General features: G+C 40.5%; 1 pseudogene; it reads left to right on the forward strand.

Annotated features, from left to right (window-relative positions):
- Positions 1 to 2,229: 2,229 nt before the first annotated feature.
- On the forward strand, positions 2,230 to 5,080 carry LOC143382701 (gamma-glutamylcyclotransferase pseudogene; annotated as a pseudogene).
- Positions 5,081 to 15,273: the final 10,193 nt, after the last annotated feature.

Here is a 15,273-nt window from a genome sequence, read left to right on the forward strand (position 1 = left end):
AAAAAGAAAATAAAAGGTGAAAAAAAAATGAAGAAACTTGGTAACTTATAGGACACTATTGAGTAGACCAGTATAAATAATTTTGAATGTCCAAGAAAGAAAAGACAGAGCCAAAAGCTTACTCAAAGAAATAATGAGGAAAAACTTCTGAAATTTGAAAAAAAAAAAAAAAGGAAGAAATATCTATATTTAGGAATCCAAATAAGAAGAACCCAAAGAATTCCACAGCGAGAGACACTATAATTGAATTGAATTGTGAAATATCAGACATAAAGAGAACTGTGAGAGCAGCCAGGAAAAAGTGATAGATCACATTACAGGGGAACTTCCCTGAGACAGTCAATGAATTTTTCAGCAGAAACTTTGCATACAAAAAGGCAGTGGAATATTTTTCCAAATGCAGAAAGGTAAACCTGCCAACCAAGAATATAATACCTGACAAAATTGTCCTTTAAAATTGAAGAGGACATAAAGAGACCAGTCTTACAAGAAACATTAAAGAGAATTCTTCAAGTTGAAACAAACCAAAGCTATCTAACACTATCTATGCATACATAAGTATAAAACTTGCTGTTAGAGGTAAATGTATAGAAAAATACAGAATAATGTAACTCTGTGACAGTACTGTGGAAATTGCTTTTCAATGCTAGTATAAAAGTTAAAAAAAATTTTTAAAACAATTTTATAAAATATGTGTATGGTTACCCAATACAAAATGATGTAAATTGTGATGTTAATAATATAAAGTTCTATGGAGAGGGGTAATAATGTAGTTTTTTTGTTTTGTTTGTTTTTGGGGGGGATTGAACTCAGGGGCACTCAACCACTGAGCCACATCTCCAGCCCTTTTCTGTATTTTATTTAGAGAGAAGGTCTTACTGAGTTGCTTAGCACCTTGCTTTTTGCTGAGATTGGCTTTGAACTCCTGATCCTCCTGCCTCAGCCTCCTGAACTGCTAGGATTATAGGCATGCACCACCATGCCCAGCAATAATGTAGTTTTTATATGCACCTGAGGTTATTATTATCTTGAAACAGACTGTTATAACTATATAATGTTTTAAGTAAGTTTGATTGTAATCACAACGAAGATATGTAAAATAAAGAAATAAATATCACTATAAAATCAACAAAATATAAAAGAAAACAGTATAAAAAACAGGAACAAAAGATTTATAAAATTGGCAGCAAACCTTTAACAAAATGCTAGTAATGTATTTCTGTGGCACAATAAAAAATAAATATTTGGTATTTGTACCTGATTCCTGGCACATAGCTCCCATAACTCTAAATCTCCAAAGGTCTAAGTGCCTTCTGTATGCTCATGAGAAGACTGATGACTGAATGCTACCTCTATGTACTTTTTAAATGGGAGCTGTTGCCAGAAAGACCAAAGAATCATTAGAGGCATGGAAATTTCCGCTGCATTACAAGTCCCAGAAGGCAAGAAAGGGTGAAGACTGAACTTAATCATCAAGGGCTAATGGCTTACTCTATCTACCTGTGTCACAAAATATTCATAAAAATCACTAAACAAAAGGGTTTGGAGAACATGCAAGCATCCATGTGTTAGGAGTGTGGTATGTCCCAAACTATGATGTTTAGGACTCTTCCCTAATTTGTCCTTTGTACCTCATTTGGGTACTTATTAGAAGCTTTTAAAATAAGCTGGTTATAGAAAGTAAAGGGTTTCCCAGAGTTTTGTAAGCTATTGTAGCAAATTAGTGAACCTGACCTGGGAGTATTGTGATAACTCTGTAGGCAACTCTTGAGTGTGGGTAACCCAGAGACCTGATACTTGCAAATGTCATCTTAAGAAAGGACAATCTTGTAAGACTATTCCTTAAGAGTGTGGAGTATGACACTAATTCAGGGTACTGAGTACCAGAATTGCTCTGAATTGTAGGACACACAACTGGTGTCCAAGAGTTGGAGAAATGGTGTTAGAAAAGGCAACATAAATTTGGCATCAGAAAGAAAAATACCACACAGAATTGGAGTCAGAAATGTTGTAGCAAAAATATTCACCTTCCTCATTAATGATGACTTTACTATGAATAAATTAAATTCCTCAACCAAAAGACACAGGAGTGGTTGAACAGATGAAAAATCAAGATCCACCTATGTGTTGTCTACAAGAGATGCAGATTTACATATAAGGACAGATACAGACTGAGTTAAGTAATTCAACAAAATAGTCCATGCAAATTATAACCAAAATACAGCAAGGATGGCTAAACAGGTCAGAAAAAAAATGAATTTTGAGTCAAAAACTATTACAAGAGACAAAATTTTAATAACATCAAAGGATAATAAAAGGATCAATTCACCAGAAAATACCATAATTATAAAAACAAATGAACTAACATCAGAGAACCTAAATATATAAAGCAAACATTGCAGAACTGAAGCAATTCAATGATAGTAGGATCATTGTTCTATTGTTCTATTCTTCCAATAAAGAATAGAACATCCACATAGAAAATCAATAAAGAAACAGCATAGTTGTACAACAACATAGACCAAATAGATATAAACAGAACATTCTACTCAAGAGCAGAAGAATACATTCTTCTCAAGCACACATGAAACTTTCTCCAAGGTAGATCACATGCTAGGTCACAAAACAAGTCATAACCAATTTAAGAAGACTGAACTCACAAAAGTTCTTTTCTGATCACCATGGAACCTGGAATTCAATAGGTGAAGGAAGACTGAAAAATTCACAAATATGTAAAAATTAAACAATATGCTTTTCTTCTATTGTTTGTTTGTTTGTTTGTTTGTTTGTTGGTGCTATTGTTAGAATTCAAGGCACCATCTATGTAAGGCAAACACTTCACTACTAAGCTACATCTCCACAATTTTTTTTTTTTTAATTTTAATTTTGAGACAGGGCCTTGCTAAGTTTCCCAAGCTGGCCTTGATCTTCTGATCCTCCTGCTTCAGCCTCCTGAGGAACTAGAATTAAAAGACCATGCTGCCACTCCTGGCTGTAAACAACACTATCTGGAACAATCTGGTGTGTCAAAGAAGACATTTAGGGGAATTAGAAAATATCATGGGACAAATGAAAAGGAGAACACTCTGTGCCAAAACTTATGGAATAGAGCATAACAATATGTGTCCACTCTGAAGATAAAGGAAGATCTGAAACAAAAACCTAACTTTATACCTCAAAGATCTAGACAAAGGAACAAAGCCCACCCACCTCATCAAAGAAAGAAAATCATAAATATTAGATGAGAATTTAATGAAATAGAGAAGAAAAAAATTAATAAAATTGAGTTGGATTTTTAGTCACACACGAGCAAAAGGAGATTGAAATAATTCACAAAGTTTTAGTCACACACGAGCAAAAGGAGATTGAAATAAATAAAATCAGATATGAAAGAAAAGATATTACAACTAATGACATACAAATAAAAAGGATCCTAAGAGACTGATAAGACCAATTCAATGCCAACCAATTGGAGACCATAATAGAAATGTATAAATTCTCACAAAGATATAACCTATTAATATCAAGTAATGAAGAAAAAGACAATCTTAATAGACTTGTAGCTAGAATAGTAAAAATGCTGAATTGGTGAGCAAAAAATCTCCTACTAAAGAATATTTAAAGAATTTGGGGCTGGGATTGTGGCTCAGCAGTAGAGCTCTCGCTTAGCATGTGCAAGGCCTGGGGTTCAATCCTCAGTCCCACGTAAAAATAAATAAATAAAATAAAGCTATTGTGTCCATGTACAATTAAAAAATAAATATTAAAACAAGAATATTTAAAGAATTAAAAAATATTTAAAGAATTGAAGCCAATCCTTATCAAACTCTTCTAAAAAAATAGAAGAGAACATTTCCAAACTCATGCTGAGACTATCAAAATTAAAGAAGATTTAAAAAGCAAAACCACAAAACAATATTTGTGATGAACGTAGAAGCAAAAAATCTATATCAAAATACCAGAGAACTGAATTCAACAACACAATTAAAGGGATAATACATCATAACTAAGTGGGATTTATTCTTGGGATACAAGAGTGGGTCAATATATGAAAATCAATTAATATGATTAACTAAATAAACAGAACAAAGGACTAAAAATCACTTGATTATCCTAATAGATGCAGAGAAGGAATCTGAGAAAATTCAACACCATTTCATGATAAAAACACCAACAACTAAGAATAAAAGGATATTACCTCCACATAATAAAAGCCATCTATGGAAAGCTAATATGTTCAATGGTGAAAAAAATAAAAAGTTTTTCCTTGAAGATCAAGAACAAATAAAGGGAGTTTTCCCCAGCCCCTAGGGGGCAGTGCTGCAGATACCAGTCCTGGTCTGTTGGCAGCAGCACCAAGTTACTGTGGGTTTCTTGCATTTCTGCTTCCCAACCCACAGGATGGTGCAGGCATCTGGTGAGATAAGGCTAGCTCCTGTTGTGAGGAAGGCACAGGCGAGGAGGAGAGGGATTTTGTACTTCGCCCAAGGCAGCAACTTAATGATGGAGATGAGCTACCTCTAAAACTCCTTGGCCACGTTCTTGGCCCGCCTGTAGGATTTTAAGGTTGACTTTGGCAATTTCCAAGGCAAAACCAGTCAGAGGTGGCACGGAGGCAAGAAGGCATTAAAAGTGGAATGTATGTTTTAATAGAAGTGAAAGTTTCAACTCAAGAAAGGAAAGAACCTATCAAAACTATCTGATGACAAATTATGACCACACTTCCCCATCCCAACTATAGGTTATTAGAATGGGTGCAAAAGAAAACAGTTTGCCACTGGAGTATCAAGAGAGGCTAAAAGCAATAGAAACAACCTAGTGGCACATGCTGGTAATCCCAGTGGCTCTGGAGACTGATGGCAAGTTCAAAGCCAGCCTCAGCAAAAGCAAGGCACTAAGCAACTCAGTGAGACCCTCTCTGTAAATTGAAAAATACAAAATAGGCTGGGGATGTGGCTCAAGTTAAGTGCTCCTGAGTTAAATCCCCCCAAAAAAGGCAAAAGAACCAAATGACTATAAAGGAAAGGTCTCAGAAGACCTTATTATCAAAAAGGGGGAAGAAAAGCTCTTTAGAACATAACAAAATATATCTAAGAATAAAGAATATTCTATGTACTAATATAAAATATATTTAACATTTAAGAACAGGGATCTGTGATATCTCCATGTTTAATCTCTGTTTTCAACAATATTCTGAAGGGGAACCTCACTTTAGTGATTTCATATTTTCAGACTATAAAAAAACAGCTGATGAAGAGTTGGACAATTAAAAGGGGACTGTGAAGTCCTGTAGTAACAAGTAGATGTGGGTACCCCTGTGGACACTTAAAGCTGTTTTCTTGGGTTGATCTTAAGTGTCCTCTTGTTCTGTGACAAGGATAGATTTGCAGTTTTCTCAATGATGGTGCTGGTAAATTCCTCTGCTGCCTGGGCTTTTTTTTTTTTAATTAGTGTAATAAGAGTAATCAAATTACTGACATAATTCATAATAAAAATAATAAAATTTTGGAAACTGGAAAAAAAAAGAATAAAGCGAGCTGCCCACTCTTACTATTTGTAGTCAATATCTTAATAAAAGCAAAGTCAGCAATTAGGCAAGATAAAGAAATAAAATGCATCCAAATTGGAAAGGAAGAAGTAAAATTATTTCTTTTGCAAATGACATTTTAGAAACAAAAACCACTAATATTTTAAAAATTGGAATTAATGGAAAAAATTAGTAAAGTTGCAGGATAAAAAAAATCAACACAAAATTCTGTTGCGTTTCTAAGAAAATTGCATTAGTCAGCTTTCTGACACTGTGACAAAATACCATACATAATCAACTCATAAGAAAGAATGATTTATTTTGGCTCACAGTTGCAGAGGTATCAGTCTGTGGTTGCTTGGCTCTGTTGTTTTGGGCCTATAGTGAGAAAGTATGTCACGGTTGAAGCACATGATGAAGGAGATCTGTTCACCTGATAGCAGCTCGGAAGCAAAGACAGAGAGAATGCTGGAGTCCCAATGCCCCCTTAATGTACCCCCAGTGACCTATCTTACTTTCAATAAACCATACCTCCTGAAGATTCCACTGCCTCCCAATAGTGCCACAGGCTGGGGATCAAGCCTTTAACATATTGGCCTTGGGGAGCATTCCAAATCCAACCTATAGCATTCCACCCCTAGCCCTCAAAGGCTCATGTGTTAGAAGCATGGTTCTTAGCCTGTGGTACTACTGACTAGAGGTAGAACCTTTGGAAAATTGGGTCTAATAGAAGAAAGCTGATTTAATGGGGGTAAGTCCTTGAAAGAGATACTGGGACCCTGGCCCCCTCTTTTCTGCCTCTTAGCTACCACGAGGCAAACAGGTTTCCCGTGCCATACCATGCTGCACAATATATTCTGCAGGGTCCAGTGACCAGAGACTGAAACCTGTGAAACTATGAGCCAAAATAAACCTTTCCTCCTTATAAATGGATTATCACAGGTGTATTGTCACAATAATAGAAAGCTGACAGAGAAATTAAGAAAGCACTCTCATTTACAGTAGCATTAAAAAGAATAAAATACTGAAGATAAATTAACTAAGGAGGTTAAAAAAAAAAAAAAACTTGAAGTATACAGAAAACTCCAAAACACAGATAAAAGAAATAAGACAGAAATATATGTCATGTTCATGGATATTATAACAATACTGTTAAAATGGCAATTCAATCCAAAGTAATATACAGACTTAATCCATTCTTAATGGCATTTTTTATTCAAGAAGCATTATATGTCTTTTTTCCAAAATATATTATAAAGTTTCAGAAATTGAAAAAGAATGGTATTGGGATAAAAATAGAAATATCAACCAAAGAAACAGAATACCAGAAATAAATCCACAAATATGCAGACAACAGATGTTCCACAGGAGTGCCAGAATGTACAATATGGAAAAGATTGTCCCTTCAACAAATGGTGTGGGGAAAACTATATATTCACAACTGAAAGAACATAGTTGGACTCTGTTGGGAAATAAGGATCTCAAAAGACTTCACTCCCACGTTTATTGTACCACAATAGCCAAAATGCATAAATAATATAAACATCCATTGATGGATTAGTGGATATAAAATGCACATATACACACACACAAAATGGAATATCATTCAACTTTTAAAAAGGAAATCCTGCTATCTGCAGAAACATAGATGAACCAGGAGAACCATATGCTAAGTGAATTAAGCCATTTGCAGAATGACAAATATTGTATGATTTCACTTAGATCGGGTATCTAAAACAGTCAAACTCATAGAAGCAGAGAATAGAATGGTAGTTACTAGGGCCTGAGAGCAAAGAAAAATGGAAGGCTGCCATGTAACTCATGTTCCAGTTACTAAAGATAAATAAGTTCTAGAGATCTGCTTTACAATATTGGGTCTAGTTAATGTTATTGCACACTCACAATTTTTAAAGAAAGTATACTCATGTTGAGTGTTCTTATCACCACAAAAAGTCTATTAAAAGCTGTTATATGATGATACTTCATGATTTTGCAACATGCATCCATTTCACACATAAATATTAAATTCACACATAAAAATTATATCAAACATAAATGAAAAATTATACCAAACATAAACAAAATTATGTATGATTTGTACCTTTAGAAGAAGTATATTTTAAAACTGAATCAATGAAACAAATTGAATCTCTCTTCTCTATTAACCACACATTAGGACTTTCTTACCATGAAGTTATCTCTGGTTTGTGTTTCTTGGACAAATCAATGATATCCACTCCATTATAATAGAGATTTTCAAACACCCAGTGGACGCTCTTATGTGGCAACACCATTGATAACTCCATGTCCAAGAATCCCTCCAAAGCTGATATTTAAAAGAAAAAAAAGATATAAACAATATTGTTTAATTATTTTCTGATTATCTGCCCCAAATATTAATGATTTATAGATACAATGATAATTGTCTTCAAATTTGCTTTGCATATTATATTGTCATATTAATGCCAAATGAAGTTTTAAGATGCAGATTTATAATTTTATTCATTATAGAAAGACTCAATCCCCTTATTACAATTTCTAGACATATGAGTCTTCTCCTAATTTTTAGATGAGAATATTGTATCATTATTTCCATGGTGATCTGTATAATAGCTTATCCAGTGTATCATCGTTAAAGAAAAGGAGAACAGCAAAACTCCATGTCCCTGAATGCCCTCTTTCTTTTTTTAATTTTTTTTTTATTTTTGTAGCTGTAGATGGACAGCATGCCTTTATTTTATTTATTTTTGTATGTGGAGCTAAGGATCAAACCCAGTGCCTCACACATGCTAGGCAAGTGCACTGCCACTGAGCCACAGCCCCAGTCCTGAATGCCCCCTTTCTGTTCCCAAAAACCTTGCCAAGTTAAGGAAACACTGAGAGCAAGCCTGGACCGGAAAGTCCAAAAATGCATGATCTTAAAGGACCTGGGCTTCCTCTTACACACAACGGAAACCAGAGCTAGTTGGTGCTACCTATAGAAAGCTACTTTCTTACATGTACATCAGGGCAATTGCTCCTTAGGATGATGGTCAGACAAGCTAACTAATTAGCTAATGCTGATGATGTCACTGCTTCTGTAAAGATATAAAACCCCTCTGCACAGGCTGAGGGCACTATGGAAAGGATACGTGTCAACAGTCCAGCTGGCCACTACTGGACAAAGTGGTGAATATAACAAAGTGGTGAACAAAAGTAAGAATATAACTAGTCAAATTCAAATGAAGTTCTCTAGCTTATTGAATGGCAATATAGTAATGAAACCCTGATAATAAAGAATTAAACAATATCCCATTTTAGCAGTCCATATTCCTAAGTATGTCACTGATGGCATTAAGAATAACTAAGGGGGCTGGGGATGTGGCTCAGGCAGTGGCGCGCTCGCCTGGCATGTTGCGGCCCTGCTTTGATCCTCAGCACCACATACAAACAAAGATGTTGTGTCTGCCGAAAACTAAATATATAAAAAAAAAAAAAATATATATATATATATATATATATATATATATATATATATATAAAATAACTAAGGCTTACCCTGCAGTTAGTCAACAAGGAAATGTTTGTTCTGTACATGATTTTGCCAAGATTATTTTGGTCAAAAGGATTTTACCCTCATCCTCCCTGTGGCCACTATGGTTCTGCAATAGCTAAATGATTAAAACATCAGAATCTTCTGGAGCATTTGCTGAAATGAGGCCCTGAATTCCCACTGAGCAGGTCTGAGGTAGAAGCTGAGAATCTGCATTTCAGACAAATTCCCTCCTGATGTCCCTGTGCTTGAGCTGGTGTCCATACTTTGACAGCCACAGCTTTAAACTACCAAAATTATATTTCTTGGAAGACTCTCCTCAGGCAAAATGGAGTAGTGAAAATTTTATTGGTAACTGAGACACAAAATAATGGTTTTAAAACTCTTTTGTCCTAATGCTTTATTTCCTAATGTGACGTCTAACACTATCTAGAACAATTAACCATGTGCTAATCACTTATATATCAGATAAGGCAAATCTAAAATGTATGTTGACAGATATTTCTAAGCCTACTGGGCGACCAAAGACACCTGGCAAAGTGGGTGTAACAAAAGTACTTCGTCACAGCAATCCCTGCAGCAGCTGCAGTAGTTTAAAATCTTAAAGGACAATAAACTTAACCTCAATTTCAGGATTTAACGCTCGCAGCCGCTCCCGCGCGCCCCCCCCCAGCCCCGCCCGCCCCCATCAGCCCCGCGCGGCCCCCATCAGCCCCGCACGCCCCCCGCCCAGCCCCGCGCGCCCCCCCCAGCCCCGCGCGCCCCCCATCAGCCCCGCGCGCCCCTCCCCCACCCCCGCGCCCCCCTCCCCCACCCCCGCGCGCCCGCGACTCTGGGGCTGGAGTTTTTTTGGGTTTTTTTTGTTTTTTTATTAGTTGCTCATGACCCCCACTCCCTGGTGCCCTGAGCTCCTTGGGTTCACAGTCCCTGACCCCCCAGCCGCGAAGACGGACTCACTTCAGCAGCAAGAGCGATCCACCGGCGGCGCCCAAGGTTCCCCACGAGGCTGGGACTGCTGGGCGGACGCGGGAAGCTGAGAGCAGGCAGAAGATGCCCAGGTTTGGGGCCACTGGGGACGGCTGGCCTCGTCCGGGAGCTTCTCCTGAGGGCCTTGGCGCGGCTGGCGAGAGCGAACGGGAGTCCCGCCTGGACGAAGGAACGGCACACTCTGCGGAGACGCCAGCGCCGCTGAGCAATTCGCCTCAGAGCGGGATTCCCCCAACCGGCCTGGCCCCGCCTCCTCGGCGCTGCTCGGCCCCCATTGGCCAGCGCCGCCTGCACTTCTGGGGAACCAGCTTTTGTAGAGTTGAGCCGGGAAGGGGAAAGACTGGAAGGCTGCTCCTCCCCACCCGCTAGGCCCAGCAGTGGACCTCAGTGTTCCACACTTGGCAGCCCCCTCAGGTTCAGGTAAATAATGGGATTCCATCACTGTTTGTCCCTGGTCCTAATGACTTTCGTCTCTGTGTCTTCCAGCCAGACCTCACCCCTCAGGCGTGGGGCCTGGAGACACTAGCTGCCTCTGAACAAGGGCATTTGTTCTTCACACTATCCCTCTCAAGGCCTCCCAGCAGGGATGGCCTTCAGAGGCCAGGAGCACTGTGAAAATTCCTGTCCCAGAGAGGAAGAGGGGGCAGGTGCAACTTTGACCCAGTTAAGTGACTCTGGGAAAGAGCAGATGCAAAGGCCCTAAGGCAGAATCAACTTGGAGTGTTCAAAGAACCTCCAGAACAGCATTAAGCTGAGGACAAGGTTAGTAGTTGTTATGGTTTGAATATGAGGTGTCCTCCAAAAGGTCAGGTGCTGACACAGGAGGTGCGAGATTACAGAGAGCTGTAGCCTAATCGGGATTATTGGGTGGCAACTGCAGGCACATCCTGTATGGTTGGAGGAGGTGGGTCACCAGGGGTGTGCTTGGAGGTGAAAGAAAAGTGACCATAACACTCAGAGCAACCAAGAGATCTTTATTACAGCAGTGCAACAGAGGAGAAAAGAGAAAAAGAGAAGAGAGAGAGACAGCGCACAAGAGAGAGACAGAGAAAGCAAGAGAGATAGCAAGAGAGAGAGGGGCCCAACAGGAGGGAGTTTTTATAGCCCAAATCTAATGAGGTCTCTGGGTCTGCAAGCTGCCTTGTTGGCACAAGGGGGATTACGTGGTTGGCCTTGAGCAGGGGGTTGAGTGTTCAGCCTTGAGCGGGGGCTTGGGCGTTTGGGCTTGAAGCAAATAATTGATAAAGAACCAGACAGAGGGTTTGAGAGGCCAGGTCATCCTGCAGCTAACTTTGTTTGGCATGCCCTGCAGGCAACTTACTTAGCCTGTCCTGCACCTAACAGGAGGCTGTATATTATGTCCCTGGCTCCTTGTGCTGTTTCTGCATCACCATGATGTGAAAGGCTTTTCTTTGCTACATTCTTCTCCTATCAACTTCTGCCTCATCTCAGACCCAGAGCAACATTCAGCCAACCACAGAACCTCTGAAGCTAGGAGCCAAAATCAACTTTTCTTCCTCTACCTTGTTCTCATCAGGTATTTGGGTCACAGTGACAAAAAAGCCAACTAACATAGTAGTTGAGGGTAGAGAGGTCCTTGGCCTTGGAGGCCAGTGCAAGGAATTTGCATTTGCTTTTGCTGAGATAAGAAGCTCCTAGAAGAGGGTAACACTAAGAAGAGACATGGGGCTAGTCTGGGTTTGCAAGAAGCGGACACCAAGAGGGGATTAAATATGTAAGGGTTTTATTAGCGGAAGTGCTTTATTGAGATAAAATGGAGCTGGGCAAGATGAGATCTGATTCCTAGTGAAGGAGAGAGAGCAGGAAAATTGGGTGGTCCCAGGTGGCCATGCAGTCTGAGGAAGATTCTGCAAAGCCTTGGAACATCTGAGAACTGTCCAGGTGATTCTGTGTTCTGCAGAAATGGGCCTGCCTTAGTGTCCTGCCTCTTTCAGACACTGGCTAGAGGTGGGCCCTGGGACACATGGCCTCTTGTAAATGCGGGGGGGGCTTTCAGATCCAGACAGCCATAGCCCTCAGTCCATTGTGCACCCAGGTTGCTGGTCTGCAAAAGGCGTTCTCATATTGCCCACCTAGCTGGCATTGTAGACATGCACTTGGGCTATTTCAAGATTATCTGGGAAGGTAAACAAGAGGCACAATGACGAACACAGAAGGTTCCAGCTCTAGAGCCCCACCCAGAAGTATATGAGCAGCCCCAGATGGAACTCAGTGGGGGCCAGACAGAAGTATGTGCCTGCCAGGGAGTTAGGCACTGCCTGGCTCCATCCCTGCCACCCAGTCTCCTGCCACCCAGCAAATCCCCTGTCTCTCTAACGGAATTCAGGCCTGTATCCTGGCTTCTGGCTATTGTGCCATTTTTATAGCCTGGACTTGATTTAGGTGTTAAAGCCTTGCTGAGAATATGCCTGACACTTGAAAGAACCTTTATTATTATCCTAAATTGTGAAGAACTGGTTGTTGCTCCCCCCCCCCCTCCTGCCTTCCCTTCTTCCCTTTCTTCTCTTCAGGGTCAGGCTGGAGCTAGGACATTGTTGTTAATTTTAGATCTGAAATTGTATGGGGCATGGCTGGTGTCCCTATACTTTCACTCCTTAAAACAGGAAGGAAGGCCCCAGCTAGGAACTTGGGAGAGACAAGAAGCTGCTCAGGGCAGTGTTGCAGTGGAAATCACTAAATATACCTAGGAAACATCAGATTCAAAGAGAGTTTTTGTGTGGTTAAATTAAAAAATCCCCCTGCCTCCCACCATCTGAGGGCCAGGTCTACACCCACCATGGGTTAGAGAGTGGGAGGTAAGACCTGTATGTGTGGGTTCAAATCCCAGCTCTGCCACTTTCTAGCTCTGTGGCTTTGGGAAAGAATCAAAGTCCAGCTTCTTCACTGCCTCAATTTTCTCATCTGTAAAATGGGTGATACAATCTGTTATTGCTGGTAGGGGGTTAATCAAGGTAGCCTATGTAGTTTTCACTGGAGTGTCTAAGGCAGGCATTGCCTTTGTGTGTGTTAGCTGTTAGGACAGGTTGAGCTTTCCTAATCTGAAAATCTAAAATTGGAAAAACTACTAAATCCAACATGTTTGGGGTACCAACACAATGCCCCAAATGCAAAATTTCACACCATAAAATTCTGTTTCATGCATAAAATTATTAAATATATGATATAAATTGCCTTCAGTCTATATGTTTAAGGCACATATAAAATGAAGACATTTTATGATTAGACTTCAGTCTCTGAATTTCCTGATTGGTGGGGCTTAAACTTAGAACACATCAAGGAAGGTCTTAGGGATAAAAAATAAAAATCCCATAATAAAGTAATGATCAAATGAATAGACTTACTATTTTACTACCTGGTAAGACTTATTAAGACATTTAATGATACTTGCTGATGTTGACCGGAGCAGTTTTTACATGGCTTTTGCTGAGCTAAACTCGTCACGAATGGAACAGCCCAGAGCAGCAGGCAAAGCAGGGGATCTGGATCAGGCCACCTGGTTCACGATTCTGGCTCTGCTGCTCAGAAGCTGCTTCCCACTTCTTATTCTTCTTCAACAATCTGGAAGTCAGAATCTCACTGCAGTGGGGTAAATTCTGTCTCCCTGCACATGTCAAAGTCCTGACTCTGAGTATCTCGGAAGGTGGCCTTATTTGGAATTAGGATTGCTACAGATGTAATTAGTCAACATGAGGTCACACTGGAGCAGGGTGAACCCTTAGTCTAATCTGAAAGGTGTTCTCATAAGAAGACAGTGTGAAGGTCCAAGTGAAGAACACCATGTGACAAAAGGGACAGAGGTTGGAGTGAAGCAGCCACAAGCTAGGGGTCACTGAGGGTCAGCAGCTGCCACCAAAAGCCAGGGAGTGGCAAGGAACCCTTCTACCCAGAGACCCAGGGGGACTACATCCCAGCTGAAGACTTGATTTCAGTCTCTGTCCTCTAATGTTAGTGGAGCTTTCTGCTGTGTGCCCCTCAGTTCAAGGTACTTCATGATGGCACCCCCTTACTTCCTAGGGACCACTGAAGCCACCTGGAGTCCTGTGAGCCAGGAGATGTGGGCTTTCTTTTCCTGCTGTCCAGCCTCTCACAGTACTCCCTGTTTCTGCTCAGGCATGTGCCTTGTCATGGGAGTTAAGTTTTCATTTTCCTGAAGGTCGTGGTTCTTCCTGGAAAGCCATTTGAATTGCTGGACTCCAAATGCCCCCTGAAGGAGTTGAGCTTCTGGAAACAAAACCAGCCCCTAGAATAGTCTAGATAAGGACTATCACTGTGGTTTAACACTGCCCATCGAACACTTTAGAATGAAAAGGCCCACATATTCCCAGCACTCATGGTCAGTGGGAAATCTAAGACCTAGATGTATGCACCTCTGTGTTGCTTCTTTTCTAATTGAGTCATTTTATAAATTTGTTTTTAAGTGTCTCAGGTAACTCCAGGCATGCCCTTACTCATCCCTAGGATATCTTATTAATTTCTTTTTTCCTCATCTCAAATTCAAGACCATATATCCTATGGGGGAAAATGCAGGGTTTGGGGCCAGACCTTGCTGGATTCTCCCCAGCCTTGTTTTCTGGTCTCTGACTCACCTATTTTTTCTCATGTAAAATGGGATCATAACTGCACTTACTCCAGGGATTTTTTGCAACATGTAATAAATGGTGTGTCCAGATCACAGCACATTAGATAGGAGCTGATCTTGCACATCAGTGTTGTCTGCTGGGACAACACTTTCCTGGAGATTACTCCATGCTTCCTGTGAGGCCTGTGGCTTGTGCTGCCTTCAGTGGAGCACTTAGTAAATGCTAATGGGTAGCAGTCCCTCAAATTCAGGTATGCTGGTGATGGCCCTGCCCAGTGCTGTCCCCTTTTCCCTTTTTGCTTTCAGTGTGAGTATTCCCCCACAAACCCTTTACTTACTGGGTCAGTATCTTCTTTTTCCTTCAGTGGGTCTTGAGCATACAGTCCTGGGATGTTGGGAAATATCCTTTGGCATCCAGCTTCAGGGAGCCAGCCCAATGCCCAACTGCTGCAAAAGAGAAGGAAATGAGTATTTCAGGGCCTGAGGGGAGACAGGCTCTTGAGTTTGCAGGGAAGGAAGTCTAAAGGTGACTCTTCTGCTTTTTCTTGGGCATCCTCTGCCTTGGTGGACCTGCAGGCAGTCCTCATCCATGGATTGGCCCATGCTATCCTTTTCTCAGCTCTGCAG

This window comes from Callospermophilus lateralis, chromosome 17 (assembly GCF_048772815.1).
Source record: "Callospermophilus lateralis isolate mCalLat2 chromosome 17, mCalLat2.hap1, whole genome shotgun sequence".
Classification (NCBI taxonomy): Eukaryota; Metazoa; Chordata; class Mammalia; order Rodentia; family Sciuridae; genus Callospermophilus; species Callospermophilus lateralis.